The sequence below is a fragment of the Elephas maximus genome, chromosome 2 (assembly GCF_024166365.1).
Source record: "Elephas maximus indicus isolate mEleMax1 chromosome 2, mEleMax1 primary haplotype, whole genome shotgun sequence".
Taxonomy (NCBI): Eukaryota; Metazoa; Chordata; class Mammalia; order Proboscidea; family Elephantidae; genus Elephas; species Elephas maximus.
This window is the reverse complement of record NC_064820.1, coordinates 12,782,307-12,801,810: the sequence shown is the minus strand read 5'-3', so window position 1 is coordinate 12,801,810 and position 19,504 is coordinate 12,782,307.

Sequence of the window (19,504 nt, the reverse complement as noted above, 5' to 3'; positions counted from 1 at the left end):
TCTGAATTCAGGGTACCAGATCCAGAGGAAGGCTTTCTCTCTCTGTCGGTTCTGGGGTAAGGTCCTTGTCATCAATGTTCCCCTCGTCTGGGAGTGTCTCAGCGCAGGGACCCCGAGTCCAAAGGACACACTCCACTCCCAGCTCTGCTTTCTTGGTGGTATGAGTTCCCCATGTCTCTCTGTTTGCTTCTCTCTTTTATATCTCAAATGAGATTGACTCAAGACATGACCTAATCTTGTAGATTGAGCCCTGGCTCATTAACACAACTGCCTCTAATCCTGCCTCATTAACATCATAGAGGTAGGATTTACAACACATGGGAAAATCAGATGACAAAGTGTTGGACGATCACACAATACTGGGAATCATGGCCTAACCAAGTTGACACATTTTTGTTGGACACAATTCAGTCCATAATAGTGTGATAAGTCAGAATCGACTTGAAGGCATACGACAACGACGACAAGACTGCCACCAGTCTGCTAGAACATCACTGATTACTTGTGGACTGATAGGATTCTATCAAGAAATTTTGACTCAGGTTTGGTTGTGCCCAAGGCACTGGGCTTGGAGCTGTAAGAGACACACACACTGGGGAGTCAGACCTGCTGGTAAGCTGTGTGACTTTAGATAACTTACTCAACCTTTCTGAAACTTCAGTTCAAAATGCATGAAACAGAAGTAATAAGATCCGTTGTCCAGGTAGTCTCTTGTACAATAAACACTGCACCCCTTTCACCTGTCCATCGAGCACGGATTTTAACAAGTCTCTGACTCCTTCCACCGCACTCTTTGCCCTAACAAACACAATAGTTATTTGCAAATATAAAATATTAGTAGATAGTTGCCTTAGTGCATTTTAAGGAAGAAACTGAAAAATATATTAGGACTAATGATTCCAGAATTCAATCAAGACAAGAATTAACAGCCTTGAGGTTCTGTGATTCTTCCTAGCCTTCCTCTAAATGAACAAGCCTTGCTGAGGTTTGGCAATGTTTTTGCCATGCACCTACTGAGTAAATGAGTGGCCCATGTGTTAGGTCGGGCTGTGTCCAGCTGCTAGGAGTAGATAGCCTGACCACTAGGGTGTAGCAGAGGGTCTTCTCTTTCTTACATGCTGAGAAGTCCAGAGGTCAGAGGTTGCTGGCTTTGCTTCCACTACTCAATGATGCCCTCAGGGACCCAGGCTCTTCCTAGTCCTTGGCTGGTTGACTCTTCACTCTTAGGCTTGTTTCCTCTTGGTTGCAAAAGGGCTGCTGCAGCTCCAGACATCATGCCTACCTCCAAGACAGCAAGAAGTGGGGGAAGAGGTGGCTGTAGCCATGTCTGCACAGGAAAGCTGGAGATTTTGCAATAGCCAGCTGACTTCTGCTTTCCTTCAGTGGACCTCTGGCTGTAAGGAGAATGGATTTATTTAGGCCAAATGTGGGTACTCTTAGCAGAAGGGAGTGGAACAGAGTGTCGGGTAGGCTACTGACAGGTCTGCCATAGAAACTCGGGTTGACCTAAGTGCAGATATTCAGGACTTGTTAGTTGCTGTCGAGTTAGCTTCCACTCATTGTGACTTTATGTGTAACAAAACGAAATGTTGTCTGGTGCTGTACCTTCTCCGTGACGGTTTTGAGCCAACCCATCTCACTGAGGGCATCCCTCACCTTCACCAACCCTCCACTTTACCAACCATGACGTCTTTTCTAGCAATTTGTCACTCCTGATGATGTGTTCAAAGTAAGCAAGCTGAAGCCTTGCCATCTTCATTTCTAAAGAATATTCTGGCTGTATTTCTTCTAAGACTGATTGGTCATTTCTTCTGGAAGTCCACAGTCTATTCAACATTCTTTGCCAACACCACAACTGGAATGCGTCAATTCATCTTTTGTCCTTCTTTTTTATTATCCAGACTTCAAATGTCTATGAGGCGATTGAAAATACCATGGCTCTGGTCAGGCACACCTAAGTCTTCAAAGTGACATCTTTGCTTTTTAACACTGTAAAGAGCTCTTGGCAGCAGACTTGCCCAATGCAATATGTCATTTGATTTCTTAACTGCTGCTTCCATGGGTGTTGAATGTTGATTCAAGTGAAATGAAACTGTTGACAGGCTAGTAAATGGATTCCCCTTCTCCCTTCTGTGAGATAGCAGGAAAAGGGGCAGATCCTAGATGGGAAGTTCCACTCTAAGGGGACGACTCCTGAGGACAGAAGGAAAAGCAATGGGCAAAGGTCAGCATGAGAGAAATAGCTGTTCCTTTCTAAAGGGAGAACATCTTCACAGGAGGGCCTGACACCCTTCTTCCTTGACCACTCATATGTATTTAAGTTTGTTTTTAAAACAGCACTTGTGACAATAAGCAAGACTGGCTTTACAAACATATCAGCCTGCCTGGATTTGCTGATCTAGCGGTTGTCGTTGTGGGCTGTCTTAAGAAATGATACTTCAAACAGGGGACCTTTGCCCAGCACATCAAGCTGATACTTACAATGTTCAGGCTAAGTCACAGATGAAAATCAGTTTTATTGTTTTAAAGCCACTCATTTTTCACCCAAAAATGCCTTATTCAAATCTGATTACCCCTTACTCCCCAGACTCAGCTCTGAATGACTCCTGGCTCTTTCTAGAATTTTCTGGACTCTTTCTTTCAACCCTCAGAAAGTAGAGTTTTTTTGTGTGTTTTAGTTTGTTTTTAATGGGAAGATACTCAAAAGAATTTGCCACAAGGTTTGAAAACCATTCAGGTGTTTGGAACGCGGAGATATACATGCCCCTTTGTTTCTGTTTTAGTAGCATGTTTAAAGAGATGGGGTGTAAACAAGCAGTATTAGAATATTTATCTGTTTTTTTTTCTTTCTCTTTTTTGAGCTTTATTGTGGTAAATTACACATAACACAAAATTTACCATTTTAGCCATTTTTAAGTGGCATTAATTATACAATTCAGTAGCATTAATTACATTTCCTCCACATGTCTGTCAATTTGTCGTACTGTGGGGGCTTGCATATTGCTGTGATGCTGGAAGCTATGCCACCGGTATTCAGATATGAACAGGGTCACCCACGGAGGACAAGTTTCAGCTAAGCTTCTAGACTAAGAGAGACTAGGAAGAAGGACCCAGCAGTCTACTTCTGAAAAGAATTAGCCAGTGAAAACCTTATGAATAGCAGCAGAGCATTGTCTGGTATAGTGCCAGAAGATGAGCCCCCATGTTGGAAGGCACTCAAAAGATGCCTGGGGAAGAGCTGCCTCCTCAAAGTAGAGTCGACCTTAATGACGTGGATGGAGTAAAGCTTTCAGCACCTTCATTTGCTTATGTGGTATGATTCAAAATGAGAAGAAACAGCTGCAAACATCCATTAATAATCGGAACCTGGAATGTATGAGGCATGAATCTAGGAAGACTGGAAAATATCAAAAGTGAAATGGAATGCATAAACATCAATATCCTAGGCACTAGTGTGCTGAAATGGACTGGTTTTGGCCATTTTCAATCAGACTGTCGTATGGTATACTGTGCTGGGAATGACAAACTGAAGAGGAATGGCATTGCATTCATCATCAAAAAGAACATTTCAAGGTCTGTCCTGAACTACGACGCTGTCAGTGATAGGATAATATCCAAAAGCCTACAAGGAAGACCAGTTAATACCACTATCATTCAAATTTATGCACCAACCGCTAAGGCCAAAGATGAAGAAATTGAAGTTTTTATCAGCTTCTGCAGTCTGAAATTGATCGAACATGCATTCAGGATGCATTGATAATTACTAGTGATTGGAATGGAGAAGTTGGAAACAAAGAAGAAGGATAGGTAGTTAGAAAATATAGCCTTGGTGTTAGAAACAATGCCGGAGATCGAATGATAGAATTTTGCAAGACCAACTACATCTTCATTGCAGATACCTTTTTTTCACCAGCATGAACGGTAACTACACACATAGACCTTGCCAGACGGAATACACAGAAATCAAATTGACTACATCTGTGGAAAGAGACGATGGAAAAGCTCAATATCAACAGTCAGAACAAGGCCAGGGGCAGACTGTAGAACAGACCATCAATTGCTCATATGCAAGTTCAAGCCGAAAATGAAGAAAATCAGAGCAAGTCCACGAGAGCCAAAATATGACCTTGAGTATATCCCACCTGAATTTAGAGACCATCTCAAGAATAGATTTGATGCATTGAGCACTAGTGACCAACGACCAGATGAGTTGTGGAATGACATCAAGGACATCATCCATGAAGAAAGCAAGAGGTCATTGAAAAGACAGGAAAGAAAGAAAAGACCAAGATGGGTGTCAGAGGAGACTCTGAAACTTGCTCTTGAACATTGAGCAACTAAAGCAAAAGGAAGAAATGATGAAGTAAAAGAACTGAACAGAAGATTTCAAAGGGCAGCTCGAGAAGACAAAGTATTATAATGACACGTGCAAAGAGCTGGAGATGGAAAACCAAAAGGGAAGAACATGCTCGGCATTTCTCAAGCTGAAAGAACTGAAGAAAAAATTCAAGCCTCGAGTTGCAATAGTGAAGGAGTCTATGGGGAATATATTGAACGATGCAGGAAGCATCAAAAGAAGATGGAAGAAATACAGAGTCATTATACCTAAAAGAATTAGTGGCTGTTCAACCATTTCGAGAGGTGGCATATGATCAGGAGCTGATGATGGTACTGAAGGAAGAAGTCCAAGCTGCTCTGAAGGCATTGGCAAAAAACAAGGCTCCAGGAATTGATGGAATATCAATTGAGATGTTCCAACAAACAGATGCAGACCTGGAGGTGCTCATTTTCTATGCCAAGAAATATGGAAGACAGCTTCCTGGCCAACTGACTGGAAGAGATCCATATTTATGCCTATTCCCAAGAAAGGTGATCCAACCGAATGTGGAAATTATAGAATAATATCATTAATATCACATGCAAGCAAAATTTTGCTGAAGATCATTCAAAAGTGGGTGCAACAGTATATTGATCGGGAACTGCCAGAAATTCAGGCTGCTTTCAGAAGAGGACCTGGAACCAGGCATATCTGATGTCAGATGGATCCTAGCTGAAAGCAGAGAATACCAGAAGGATGTTTACCTGTGTTTTATTGATTATGCAAAGGCATTTGACTGTGTGGATCATAACAGATTATGGATAATATATTGCGAGGAATGGGAATTCCAGAACACTTAATTGTGCTCATGAGGAACCTGTACATAGATAAAGAGGCAGTTGTTCAGACAGAACAAGGGGATTCTGCTTGGTTTAAAGTCAGGAGAGGTGTGCGTTAGGGTTGTATCCTTTCACCATGCCTATTCGATCTGTAGCCTGAGTAAATAATCCAAGAAGCTGGACTATATGAAGAAGAACGGGGCTTCAGGATTGGAGGAAGACTCATAAACAGCCTACTTTATGCAGATGACACACAACCTTGCTTGCTGAAAGTGAGGAGGACTTGAAACACTTACTGATGAAGATCAAAGACCACAGCCTTCAGTATGGATTACACCTCAACATAACAAAAACAAAAATCCTCACCACTGGACCAATAAGCAATATCATGATAAACGGAGAAAAGATTGAACTTGTTGAGAATTTCATTTGTCTTGGATCCACAATCAACACCCATGGAAAAAGCAGTCAAGAAATCAAAGATGCATTGCATTGGGCAAATCTGCTGCAAAGGGCCCCTTTAAAGTGTGGAAGAGCAAAGATGTCACCTTGAAGACTAAGGTGCACCTGACCCAAGCCATGGTATTTTCAATTGCATCATATGCATGTGAAAGCTGGACAATGAATAAGGAAGATGGAAGAAGAATTGACACCTTCGAATAGTATTGTTGGTGAAGAATATTGAATATACCATGGACTGCCAAAAGAATGAACAAATCTGTTTTGGAAGAAGTACAATCCGAATGTTCATTAGAAGCAAGGATGGCAGGACTGTGTCTTACGTACTTTGGACATGTTGTCAGGAGGGATTAGTCCCTGGAGAAGGACATCATGCTTGGTAAAGTACAGGGTCAGTGGAAAAGAGGTAGACCCTCAGTGAGATGGGTTGACACAGTGGCTGCAACAATGGGCTCAAGCATAACAACGATTATGAAGATGGTGCAGGACCAGGCAGTGTTTTGTTCTGTGGTTCACAGGGTCGCTATGAGACGGAACCAACTTGACGGCACCTAACGACATCAACAGCAATTACATTTACAGTGTTGTACAGCCTTCATCTGTATTCGTTTTCCAAAACTTTTTCACCACCTCAAATAGACTCAGTACCTATTAAGTAACCATTTCCCATTCGCCCCTCCCTCCAGCCCTTGGTAACCTTTGATCCACTTCCTGTCTCTGCATTTGACTGTTCTAGATATTTCATACAAGTAGAATCATACAGTGGAATCATTTAATGTTGGGTTTATTCACTCAACATGTTTGCAAGGGTCATCTATGTCATAGCATGTACCAGAATGTCGTTCCTTTTTGGGGCTGATGAAATATGCATCTTGGACCTATGTGTTCTGCAGCCTTGCAAAAAACCAGCAGCACGATTGGGATGTCTCCTGGGCTACAGAGGAGGCTGGGGACTCCATCCATCTGTCCATGTGCCTGAGCCAGGCCAGGCAGTAAAGACCCGCTGGTGCACAGGAATAGTAGCCCTGATGGCACAGTAGTTAAGTGCTTGGCTGCTAACAGAAAGTTTGGCGGTTTGAACCCGCCAGCCACTCTGTGGGAGAAAGACGTGCCAGCCTGGGGAACTCTATGGAGCAGCTCTACCCTGACCTATAGAGTCGCTATGGGTTGGAATAAACTCGATGGCAACGAATTTGGTCCACAGGAAGGAGTACCTGGATGATGCAAATGGTTAAGAGCTGGGCTACTAACTGAAAACAGATGTGCCTTGGAAAAAAAGGCCTAGCAGCCTACTTCCAAGCAACCAGTCATTAAAAACCCTTTAGAGTGCAGTTCTACTTTGAAACACATGGGGTCGCCATGATTCCGACTCAATGGCAGCTGGCTTGGTGTTTTTTTTGGTCTGCAGGAAAAACACTGAGAGAATCCATCACTGCCTCCAGCAGCAGTAGAATTCACCAATGAAAACAGGAAGAAGTGGGCACACAGCCTCCCCCTGGTCAGGCTGGGTCCTCAAACACATTAAGGTGGGAAAAGGATAAACCAACCTGCTGGATCGACTTCCATCTGGCGCCATGAGCTGCCAGCCAGCAGGGCCAGTGAGGGACAAGGTCAGGGATGCTGGAGTTCCCTGGAGAGGTGGCATCCGTGCCTTGGGTGCCATTACCGGGGCCGTGAGTTTGCTCTTGGAAGTGTATTTTTCAGTTAGTGCACATTCCATTCTAAGGCTTCCCGGACCCCTGGATCCGTGTGTGGGGGCCCCGGCAAGGCTGAGGTCAAATGGGCTCCAGTGCTGATGAGGCACTCAGGGAGCAGATGCCGGTGAGGACAGGCCCTGCTTGACTCCTTGCTATGTTCTTTTTCCTCCCTGTTTGTAAAATCAGGGTAACAGCAAGCATAGGCTCTGCATGGGTGGCGTTCAAAACCACAGCTGTTCCAGGCTGGGAGATTTAAATGAGAAGGCTTTTAATTAGGTCCTCATAACTGCCGCTGCCACTTCTTCTGTTACTCATTCACTCTCATCCCATGAACGTTTATTAAGCGCCCACTAGTGCTGGCATACAGACGCTTACCCATTTGGGAAGCCAAGGTGATTATCATATAAATCTGTCTCTTGGCTGAGCCCAAGAGCAGCGTCTAGGATCCTTTGTGAGAAAGCCGTCAAATCATTGTCTTTAATAAAGGCAGACGGCGCCCACCGATTTGCAGGCACAGTAACAGTTCATCATAGGTAGCACTTTCATCACAGTGATTTCACGGCCTTTAAGACGAAGACAGCAGAGCTCTCAGGACAGCGTCCCACATTCCTGGCTAGTGCTTGCTAAGTGCCTAACGCAGTCGGCAGTGAGCTGGTGTTAACGGAACCTGGCTTCAAGGGAGTTGTGAGTATTTGGTAACCAGGAGAAGCGAAGCCGAGGGCAGGAGGCCAGCTCATTCAGCTGGGACGTGAAGGGCCTAGAAAAGAATTAAACCCATTTTTTTTTTTTTTTTTTTACTCCACTACTTGCCCATGTGTATTCACGCACAGAGAATTGGACCCAGTCTTCTATCTCGAATCAGCAGCTCCAGCCCTCCCGGTAAGGTGGAAGAGATGGGAAAGGGACCCCCCCACTATGGGCAGAAGACCCAAAAGGAGTCCATCCTTTGGGAATCGCGGGTTGTCCTGTGTCTGGTTCCCCCTGTTTCATCCCACCCGTTTACCCATTGCCTTGGAGTTATCTCAAACTCTCGGCAACCCCACGTGTGTCAGAGTACAGCTGCGCTCCATAGGGTTTTCAATGGCTGATTTTTCATAAGTAGATCGCCAGGCCTTTCTTCTAAGGCACCTCTGGGTGGACTTGAACCTCCAACCTTTTGGTTAGCTGCCGGGTACATTAACCGTTTGTACCTCCCAGGGACTTCTCCCCTGCCACAGCCTGCTTAAAATCCTTTTCCCATAAACTTCAGGGTACAGCTTGAACACGTAGGGTGACATACAAGGCCCTTTGTAGTCTAAACGTGGCCCACCTCTAGGGGACATGCCCCACCTTCTCCTGGAGCACACCCCACACCCCCCACAACCTGAACACACACACACAAACACCCCACTGGACTAATACTAACCCATTTGCCCAGGCAACACCTTTACCTGCCTCCTTCTGTTTGGTTTCATTCTCAAGGAGTCTAGGAACCCTCTGGATCCTTCCAGCCTGCTAAGAAAACTTCCGAGTCTCCTGCTCAGAGACAATGGGTGACAGACAGGTAATACATCTGTCTTAGCCACCTGGCTCTGAGACAAAGAAATAGGATTGCTTTCCAAATATAAGCACCCTCTAGACCAGACCAGGAGCCCTGGTGGTTCAGTGGTTAAGCACTCAACTGCTAACTGAAAGGTCAGTGATTCCAACCCACCAGCTGCTCTGTGGGAGAAAGATGTGGCAGTCTACATCTGTAAAGATTAAAAACAAAAACAAACAAACAAACAAACAAAAAAAACCCAAACCCATTGACATCAAGTTGATTCTGACTCATAGCAATCCTCTAAGAAAAAGTAGAACTGCCCCACAAGGTTTCCAAGGCTATAATCTTTACAGAAACGGACTGCCACATCTTATTCTGGTCTTTCAGTTAACAGCTACACCACCAGGACGCCTTTGTAAAGATTAGGGCTTGGGAACGTTATGGGCAGTTCTATGCTGCCCTATAGGGTGGCTGTGAGTCAGAATTGACTCAATGACTGTGGGTCAGATCAGAGCCAAAGCCCTTCTGCAATCAGACGTGGACCTGCACAACCTGGACGTGGTTGCAGATGCTGACTGAGTACAACCAGGAGCCAGGCTGTCCATTATTAACACACTTTGTCCTCTTACAACCCAGCGAAGGAGTTACTGTCACAACCCCACTATACAGATGAAGAAAGTGAGGCACAGAGAGGTTAAGTAACTTAACAGAGCTGCTAAGTGGCAGAGACTGGATTTGAACCAAGAAAGTTTGGTTCTAGAGCTGCTCTCTTAAGCAGAACCTGGAGAAAGGGCCTTGCCTCACCACGTGTCCCCACCCCAGACCGCCATCTCCCAGCCATCCCCACTGGTCTGGAAATGCCCTGCTGTTCCAAATGTAATGGCATAAAGCAATAACCATTTTATCAAGCTCAGGGATTCACTGCCACAAGATGTCTTCGGCCTCAGCTGGAATCATCTAGAAGCTTCTTAACTCTCGTGCCTGGGCTGGGCGACTTGAGAGCTGGGCTCAGCGGAACTGTGTACAGAGCACCTGCCTGTGGCTTCTTCATGAGGCTCGGGTTCTGACAGAGAGTATCCTAAAAGGGAGCATTTCAAGAAAACCAGGCAAGTGTCACACTGAAGAAGAGCTTGAGGGATAGGAGATGGGCATTGCTTCTGGCACATTCTATCAGTTATAAGTCAGCTACAAAGGTAGCCCAGATTCCAGGGTTGGAGAGAGGCCCCACCTCCTTGCCAGGGAGCGAGAGTGTCGCATTGAAGAAGAGCTTGAGGAATGCAAGTTAGCCAAGGTGACCATCATTGGGAAAATGACACCACCATCTAGCCCAGGCCTACCTCTTCCAGAAACTTCTCTGTCCCAATTATAGTTCACCCTCAGGTCCCAAGGTGTTAACTTCTTTGTTCAGTTGTCTTGTTCCTGTGACTGGGAAACCACCACCAGCTAGGACATACAGGAGTTTTATGGTTGCTTGAGTTACCTGATCCCTGAGTGGTCACACTGGGGATGAAAATGGAACCTATCAGGGAAGACCTGGCCAATCCTGTGAGCGGCCTCTTTTTCATGTCTTCCTGGAGCCCGGAGACAATACCACCACTGCCTGTCATCAACACTGTGCATTTCTTTTCTTTTTCTAAAAATTTTATTGTGGTATGCATATGTAGATCTATGTACATAAACCATTGCCGTCTAGTCGATTCCAACTCAAAGTGACCCTATAGGTTAGAGTAGAACTGCCCCGTAGAGTTTCCAAGGAGCGCCTGGTGGATTCGAACTGCCAACCTTTTGGTTAGCAGCCGCAGCTCTTAACCACTGTGCCACCAGGATTTCCAAATATATATATACGTATGTGCATATATTTACAAATGTAAATACATGCAATGGGTTTTTGTTCTTTTCTATATACGAAATTTCCAGTTTAACCGTTTTTAAACTGTACTGTTTAGTGACATTAATTACATTCATCATGTTGTACAACCATCACCACTATCTATTTTGAAAACTTTTTCATCACCCCAAACAGAAACCCAAACCACTTAAGCAATTACTCCCTGCTTCCCCCCTCAGTGGCTTCACTAGGCTTGGTGTCATCCTAGTGTGGTAACTCAAGGTGTCACCTCTCCATGCTAATTATCACAACATTGTAGCTAAAACACCAGTGACTATAAAAACACTGGCAGCAACAACAACTGTGTGCAGACAAACCATGTGATTCTAAGTGTCACTGGGATTGGGTAATGACAACAGCTCTGACCAGAGAGCTTTAGAAGGTTCACAAAGTAAATTAGCGTAGAGTTTCAGCCTTGTAGGCATATTGATACATGTAAGCTGGGCTTACAAAAATTTTCTTGTTGTTATGATTACTACAAGGATTTTTTATAAATAGTAAATTTCTGCCAAAACACTGCACAAAAATTTTATAGGCAGTCATTTTGGTCTCACCCCCTCTGAGAGCGTCACCTGGTGCAGTCCACACCCCCATACTCCCCTAGTGACACCACTATCCCTCCTGCCCACCAGCTCCAGGTAGCCACTAATAACAGAATAGACAATTACATATTCGAGTCTATACAAGTGGGATCCTGCAGTATTTGTCCATTTGGTGACTGACTTATTTCACTCAGCATTATGTTTTCAGGGTTCATCCATGTTGTAGTATGTATCATGACTTCATGTCTCTTTATGGCACATTTTGTTCATCCAGTCACCTGTTCATGGACACCTGGGTGGTGTCCACATTTTGGCTATAGTGAATCTTGCTGCCATGAATGTTGGTGTATAAGTATCTGGGCATTTCTTACCCAGATCCATTCTCAAATTTCAGTTGTTTGGGGATCTTGTTGAAAATGTAGATTGCAGGGCTCCTCCCACAGAGACTCTGATCTAAGTGGTCTGGGGTGGGGACAGCATTGGTTTTTTTTACAGGGCCCCCAGAGCTGTTGTGCACCTGAGCTTGAGAACACCTGCTATAGGTTAACGTCTGTGACCATTGGGATAGAGCTCTATTAATCTCCAGAAGCCAGGTAGATGGGATCCTAGAGAGTCCCTGACAGAGCGGGAGAAAAGTGGGGAGCAGAGCTCAAATTCTAGTAAAAATACCAGACATAATGGTCTGACTGAGGCTGGAGGTACCTCAGAAGACATGGCCCAGAACTGAAATCATTCCCAAAGCCAACTCTTCAAAGATTAGACTGGATTACAAGACATAAAATGATACTCGTGAAGAATATCATGATAGATGAGACTAAATGGGCAGCTCCTGTCTGGAAACAAGATGAGAAAGAAGAGGAGGACAGGAGCTGGTTGAATGGACATGGGAAATTCAGGGAGGAAAACAGGAGTGTGCTGTCACATTATAGGGAGAGCAACTAAGGTCACATAACAATGTGTGTATAATTTTTTGTATGAGAAACTAACTTGAACTGTCAATTTTCATTTAAAGCACACACACACACAAGAAAGAAAATAAATAAATAAATGACCTCCCCAGGGAAGTGGCCATCTGTCAGTTTGTCGTACTGTGGGGGCTTGCGTGTTGCTGTAATGCTGGAAGCTATGCCACCGGTATTCAGATACCAACAGAGTCACCCATGGCACACAGGTTTCAGCTGAGCTTCCAGACTAAGACAGACTAGGAAGAAGGACCCGGCAGTCTACTTCTGAAAAGCATTATCCAGTGAAAACCTTATGAATAGCAACAGAACATTGTCTGGTATAGTGCTGGAAGACGAGCCCCCAGGTTGGAAGGCACTCAGAAGATGACTGGGGAAGAGCTGCCTCCTCAAAGTAGAGTTGACGTGGATGGAGTAAAGCTTTCGGAACCTTCATTTGCTGATGTGGCAAGGCTCAAAATGAGAAGAAACAGCTGCAAACATCCCTTAATAATCAGAACCTGGAATGTACAAAGTATGAATCTAGGAAAATTGGAAATCATCAAAAATGAAATGGAATGCATAAACATCGATATCCTAGGCATTAGTGAGCTGATATGGACTGGTAATGGCCATTTTGAATCAGACAATCATATAGACTACTATGCCAGGAATGAAAACTTGAAGAAGAACGGTGTTGCATTCATCGTCGAAAAGAACGTTTTTAAGATCTATTCTGAAGCACAACGCTGTCAGCAATAGGATAATATCCACACGCCTACAAGGAAGACCAGTTAATATGATTATTATTCAAATTTACACACCAACCACTAGGGCTAAAGATGAAGAAATAGAAGATTTTTATCAGCTGCTGCAGTCTGAAACTGGTCAAACATGCAATCAAGATGCATTGATAATTACTGGCGATTGGAATGCAGAAGTTGGAAACAAAGAAGAAGGATCAGTAGTTGGAAAATATGGCCTTGGTGAGAGAAACAATGCCGGAGATCGAATGATAGAATTTTGCAAGACCAACGACTTCTTCATTGCAAATACCTTCTTTCACCAACATAAACGGTGACTAAAAAAAAAAATTTTTTTTTTTTTAATACATATGGACCTTGCCAGATGGAACACACAAATTGACTACATCTGTGGAAAGAGACGATGGAAAAGCTCAATATCAACAGTCAGAACAAGGCCAGGGGCCAACTGTGGAACAGACCATCAATTGCTCATATGCAAGTTCAAGCTGAAAATGAAGAAAATCAGAGCAAGTCCATGAGAGCTAAAATATGACCTTCAGCACATCCCACCTGAATTTAGAGAGCATCTGAAGAATAGATTTGACGCATTGAGCACTAGTGACCAAAGACCAGACGAGTTGTGGAATGACATCAAGGACATCATCCATGAAGAAAGCAAGAGGTCATTGAAAAGACAGGAAAGAAAGAAAAGACCAAGATGGATGTCAGAGGAGACTCTGAAACTTGCTCTTGAATGTCGAGCAGCTAAAGCAAAAGGAAGAATTGATGAAGTAAAAGAACTGAACAAAAGATTTCAAAGGGTGGCTCAAGAAGACAGAGACATGTGCAAAGAGGTGGAGATGGAAAACCAAAAGGGAAGAACATGTTTGGTGTTTCTCAAGCTAAAAGAATTGAAGAAAAAATTCAAGCCTTGAGTTGCAATATGAAGGATTCTATGGGGAAAATATTAAACGACGCAGGAAGCATCAAAAGAAGATGGAAGAAATACACAGAGTCATTATACCAAAAAGAATTAGTCGATGTTCAACCATTTCAAGAGGTAGCATATGATCAGGAACCGATGGTGCTGAAGGAAGAAGTCCAAGCTGCTCTGAAGGCATTGGCGAAAAACAAGGCTCCAGGAATGGATGGAATATCAATTAAGATGTTTCAACAAACAGATGCAATGCTGGAAGTGCTCACTCATCTGTACCAGGAAACATGGAAGACAGCTTCCTGGCCAACTGATTGGAAGAGATCCATATTTATGCCTATTCCCATGAAAGGTGATCCAACCAAATGTGGAAATTACAGAACAATATCATTAATATCACATGCAAGCAAAATTTTGCTGAAGATCATTCAAAAGTGGCTGCAACAGTATATTGACAGGGAACTGCCAGAAATTCAGGCCTGTTTCAGAAGAGGACATGGAACCAGGAATATCATTGCTGATGTCAGATGGATCCTGGCTGAAAGTAGAGAATACCAGAAGGATGTTTACCCATATTTTATTGACTATGCAAAGGCATTTGACTGTGTGGATCATAACAAATTATGGATAACGTTGCGAAGAATGGGAATTCCAGAACACTTAATTGTGCTCATGAGGAACCTTTACATTAATCAAGAGGCAGTTATTCAGACAGAACGAGGGGATACTGATTGGTTTAAAGTCAGGAAAGGTGTGTGTCAGGGTTGTATTCTTTCACCATACCTATTCAATCTGTATGCTGAGCAAATAATCCGAGAAGCCGGACTATATGAAGAAGAATGGGGCATCAGGATTGGAGGAAGACTCATTAACAACCTGCATTACGCAGATGACACAACCTTGCTTGCTGAAAGTGAAGAGGACTTGAAGCACTTACTAATGAAGATCAAAGACCACAGCCTTCTGTGTGGATTACACCTCAACATAAAGAAAACAAAAATCATCACAACTGGAGCAATGAGCAACACTGTGATAAATGGAGAAAAGATTGAAGTTGCCAAGGATTTCATTTTACTTGGCTCCACAATCAACAGCCATGGAAGCAGCAGTCAAGGAATCAAAAGACACATTGCATTGGGTAAATCTGCTGCAAAGGACCTCTTTACAGTGTTGAAGAGCAAAGATGTCATCTTGAAGACTAAGGCGCGCCTGACCCAAGCCATGGTATTTTCAATCACATCATATGTATGTGAAAGCTGGGCAGTGAATAAGGAAGACCAAAGAAGAATTGACGCCTTTGAATTGTGGTGTTGGCGAGGAATATTGAATATACCATGGACTGCCAAAAGAACGAACAAACCTGTCTTAGAAGAAGTACAACCAGGATGCTCCTTAGAAGCAAGGATGATGAGACTGCATCTTACATACTTTGGACATGTTGTCAGGAGGATCAGTCTCTGGAGAAGGACATCATGCTTGGCCAAGTACAGGGTCAGCGGAAAAGAGGAAGGCCCTCAACGAGGTGGACTGACACAGTGGCCGCAACAATGAGCTCAGGCCTAACAACAGCTGTAAGGATAGCGCAGGACAGGGCAGTGTTTCGTTCTGCTGTGCATCGGGTCTCTATGAGTCAGAATCGACTCAATGGCACCTCACAACAAGAACAGGGAAGTGGAAGGAGGTCTCCTGCTCTTAGACTCCCCAGGTCTTGGACAATGCAGAGAGAGTAATTTGTTCTCACAAATGGTATGCAAAATACATTTGGCAGCAACCTTTTTTTTTTTTTTTTTTAAATGGGAATGCAAAAAATCTTGAGCCAGCATACTTCAATATTTTAGAAGCCCTAAAATGCCAACCGGCCAAATGAATCTTTTTTTCCGATTTGGTGTGAAAGTCGGTAATACCAAGTCGAAGCCGTGTGTTCATCACAGAGCAATAAAACCACAACGCAAGCAGCTCATCACACCAGTGGTGATGGGTCCCGCCCCCTCCTCTGCTCAGTCGAGGCTGCAGTCTGCAGAGCTGTTGGCTTAGCTCCCTGAGAAGTAAGAGGACTTGGTCCAGTCAAGAGCTGTGTTTCCTTCCAGCCTGCTTCCTGGAGGCAACTGGAGTTACCTTCCAAGAGGACAGGATCAAAGTGTGTAAGACACGCCTTCAAAGGCTGGGGAGGGGAGCCAAGATGGCGGACTAGGCAGACGCTACCTCGGATCCCTCTTACAACAAAGACACGGAAAAACAAGTGAATCGATCACATACATAACAATCTACGAACCCTGAACAACAAACACAGATTTAGAGACGGAGAACGAACTAATACGGGGAAGCAGCGATTGTTTCCAGAGCCTGGAGCCAGCGTACCAGTCAGGTACGGCACAAGCACAGAGACCTGCTCCACCCCCCTGAACTAACCCCGGGAGGGGGACTAGCCGGTTCCACGGGCGGCGTGGGACGCAGCCGTTAGGAGAAGTCCCCGGGAGGCAGTGACTGATCTTGGAGCAGAAAGAGCAGCATCCGAGCCGGGGAACCGTCCCACAGGGATTTGGACTGCACGCAGGTACGCCATAAACACGGAGAGTTGCTCCACCCCCTGAACTAACCCCGGGAAGGTGACCATCCGGGTCGCGCGGGCGGCGTGGGACGCAGCCGGTAGGAGAAGTCCCCGGGAGGCAGCGACTGGTATTGGAGCGGGGAGAACAGCGTTCCAGCCGGGACACTCGGTCGCGGCACAAGCACGGGGAGCTACTCCACCCATCTGAACTAACCCCGGGAGGGGGCCCACCTGGTTCACGGGGGCGGCACGGCCACGCGGCTGGAGGGACGAGAAGTCCCCGGGAGGCAGCGACTGATTTTGGAGTCGAGAGTGCACCGTCCCAGTAGGGGAGCCTTGACGCTGGGCGTGGGGCTGGAAGCAGAGGATCTGACCGTGACTCCAGCGGGCCAGACCCCCCGGGGGCAATCTCCACACAGACAGCACACATAGGCGACGCGCCCGCGGGAATCTCAGATATAATAGTCATTCCAAGCAAGACAAGCAACTCTGGCTATATTCTGAGGTGCTACTCTCCTATCTCTCTGTTCCCTCCCCCACCCTCCCCAGGCGGCTTCATTAACATCTGAATAGCCTGAGCCAGAGGGAGAACTCTGATAGGGATCTGACTGCAGTTTTTTTTTAGCGGATTTTCTGGAAAAACTAGTTTCCCAGTGATGGCTCGGAGACAACAATCCATATCAAACCACTTAAAGAAGCAGACCGTGACAGCTTCTCCAACTCCCCAAACAAAAGAATCAAAATCTTTCCCAAATGAAGATACAATTTTGGAATTATCAGATACAGAATATAAAAAACTAATTTACAGAATGCTTAATGATATCACAAATGAAATTAGGATATCTGCAGAAAAAGCCAAGGAACACACTGATAAAACTGTTGAAGAACTCAAAAAGATTATTCAAGAACATACTGGAAAAATTAATAAGTTGCAAGAATCCATAGAGAGACAACATGTAGAAATCCAAAAGATTAACAATAAAATAACAGAATTAGACAACACACTAGGAAGTCAGAGGAGCAGACTCGAGCAATTAGAATGCAGACTGGGACATCTGGAGGACCAGGGAATCAACACCAACATAGCTGAAAAAAAATCAGATAAAAGAATTAAAAAAAATGAAGAAACCCTAAGAATTATGTGGGACTCTATCAAGAAGGATAACCTGCGGGTGATTGGAGTCCCAGAACAGGGAGGGGGGACAGAAAACACAGAGAAAATAGTTGAAGAACTTCTGACAGAAAACTTCCCTGACATCATGAAAGACGAAAGGATATCTATCCAAGATGCTCATCAAACCCCATTTAAGATTGATCCAAAAAGAAAAACACCAAGACATATTATCATCAAACTCACCAAAACCAAAGATAAACAGAAAATTTTAAAAGCAGCCAGGGAGAAAAGAAAGGTTTCCTTCAAGGGAGAATCAATAAGAATATGTTCTGACTACTCAGCAGAAACCATGCAGGCAAGAAGGGAATGGGACGACATATACAGAACACTGAAGGAGAAAAACTGCCAACCAAGGATCATATATCCAGCAAAACTCTCTCTGAAATATGAAGGCGAAATTAAGATATTTACAGACAAACACAAGTTTAGAGAATTTGCAAAAACCAAACCAAAGCTACAAGAAATACTAAAGGATATTGTTTGGTCAGAGAACCAATAATATCAGATATCAGCACAACACAAGGTCACAAAACAGAACGTCCTGATATCAACTCAAATAGGGAAATCACAAAAACAAACAAATTAAGATTAATTAAAAAAAAAATACACATAACAGGGAATCATGGAAGTCAATAGGTAAAAGATCACAATAATCAAAAAGAGGGACTAAATACAGGAGGCATTGAACTGCCATATGGAGAGTGATACAAGGCGATATAGAACAATACAAGTTAGGTTTTTACTTAGAAAAATAGGGGTATATAATGAGGTAACCACAAAAAGGTATAACAACTCTATAACTCAAGACAAAAACCAAGAAAAACGTAACGACTCAACTAACATAAAGTCAAACACTATGAAAGTGAGGATCTCACAATTTACTAAGAAAAACGCCTCAGCACAAAAAAGTATGTGGAAAAATGAAATTGTCAACAACACACATAAAAAGGCATCAAAATGACAGCACTAAAAACTTATTTATCTATAATTACCCTGAATGTAAATGGACTAAATGCACCAATAAAGAGACAGAGAGTCACAGACTGGATAAAGAAACACGATCCATCTATATGCTGCCTACAAGAGACACACCTTAGACTTAGAGACACAAACAAACTAAAACTCAAAGGATGGAAAAAAGTATATCAAGCAAACAATAAGCAAAAAAGAAGAGGAGTAGCAATATTAATTTCTGACAAAATAGACTTTAGACTTAAATCCACCACAAAGGATAAAGAAGGACACTATATAATGATAGAAGGGACAATTGATCAGGAAGACATAACCATATTAAATATTTACGCACCCAATGACAGGGCTGCAAGATATATAAATCAAATTTTAACAGAACTGAAAAGCGAGATAGATACCTCCACAATTATAGTAGGAGACTTCAACACACCCCTTTCGGAGAAGGACAGGACATCCAGTAAGAAGCTCAACAGAGACACGGAAGATCTAATTACAACAATCAACCAACTTGACCTCATTGACTTATACAGAACTCTCCACCCAACTGCTGCAAAATATACTTTTTTTTCTAGCGCACATGGAACATTCTCTAGAATAGACCACATATTAGGTCATAAAACAAACCTTTGCAGAGTCCAAAACATCGAAATATTACAAAGCATCTTCTCAGACCACAAGGCAATAAAACTAGAGATCAATAACAGAAGAACGAGGGAAAAGAAATCAAATACTTGGAAAATGAACAATACCCTCCTGAAAAAAGACTGGGTTATAGAAGACATCAAGGAGGGAATAAGGAAATTCATAGAAAGCAACGAGAATGAAAATACTTCCTATCAAAACCTCTGGGACACAGCAAAAGCAGTGCTCAGAGGTCAATTTATATCAATAAATGCACACATACAAAAAGAAGAAAGAGCCAAA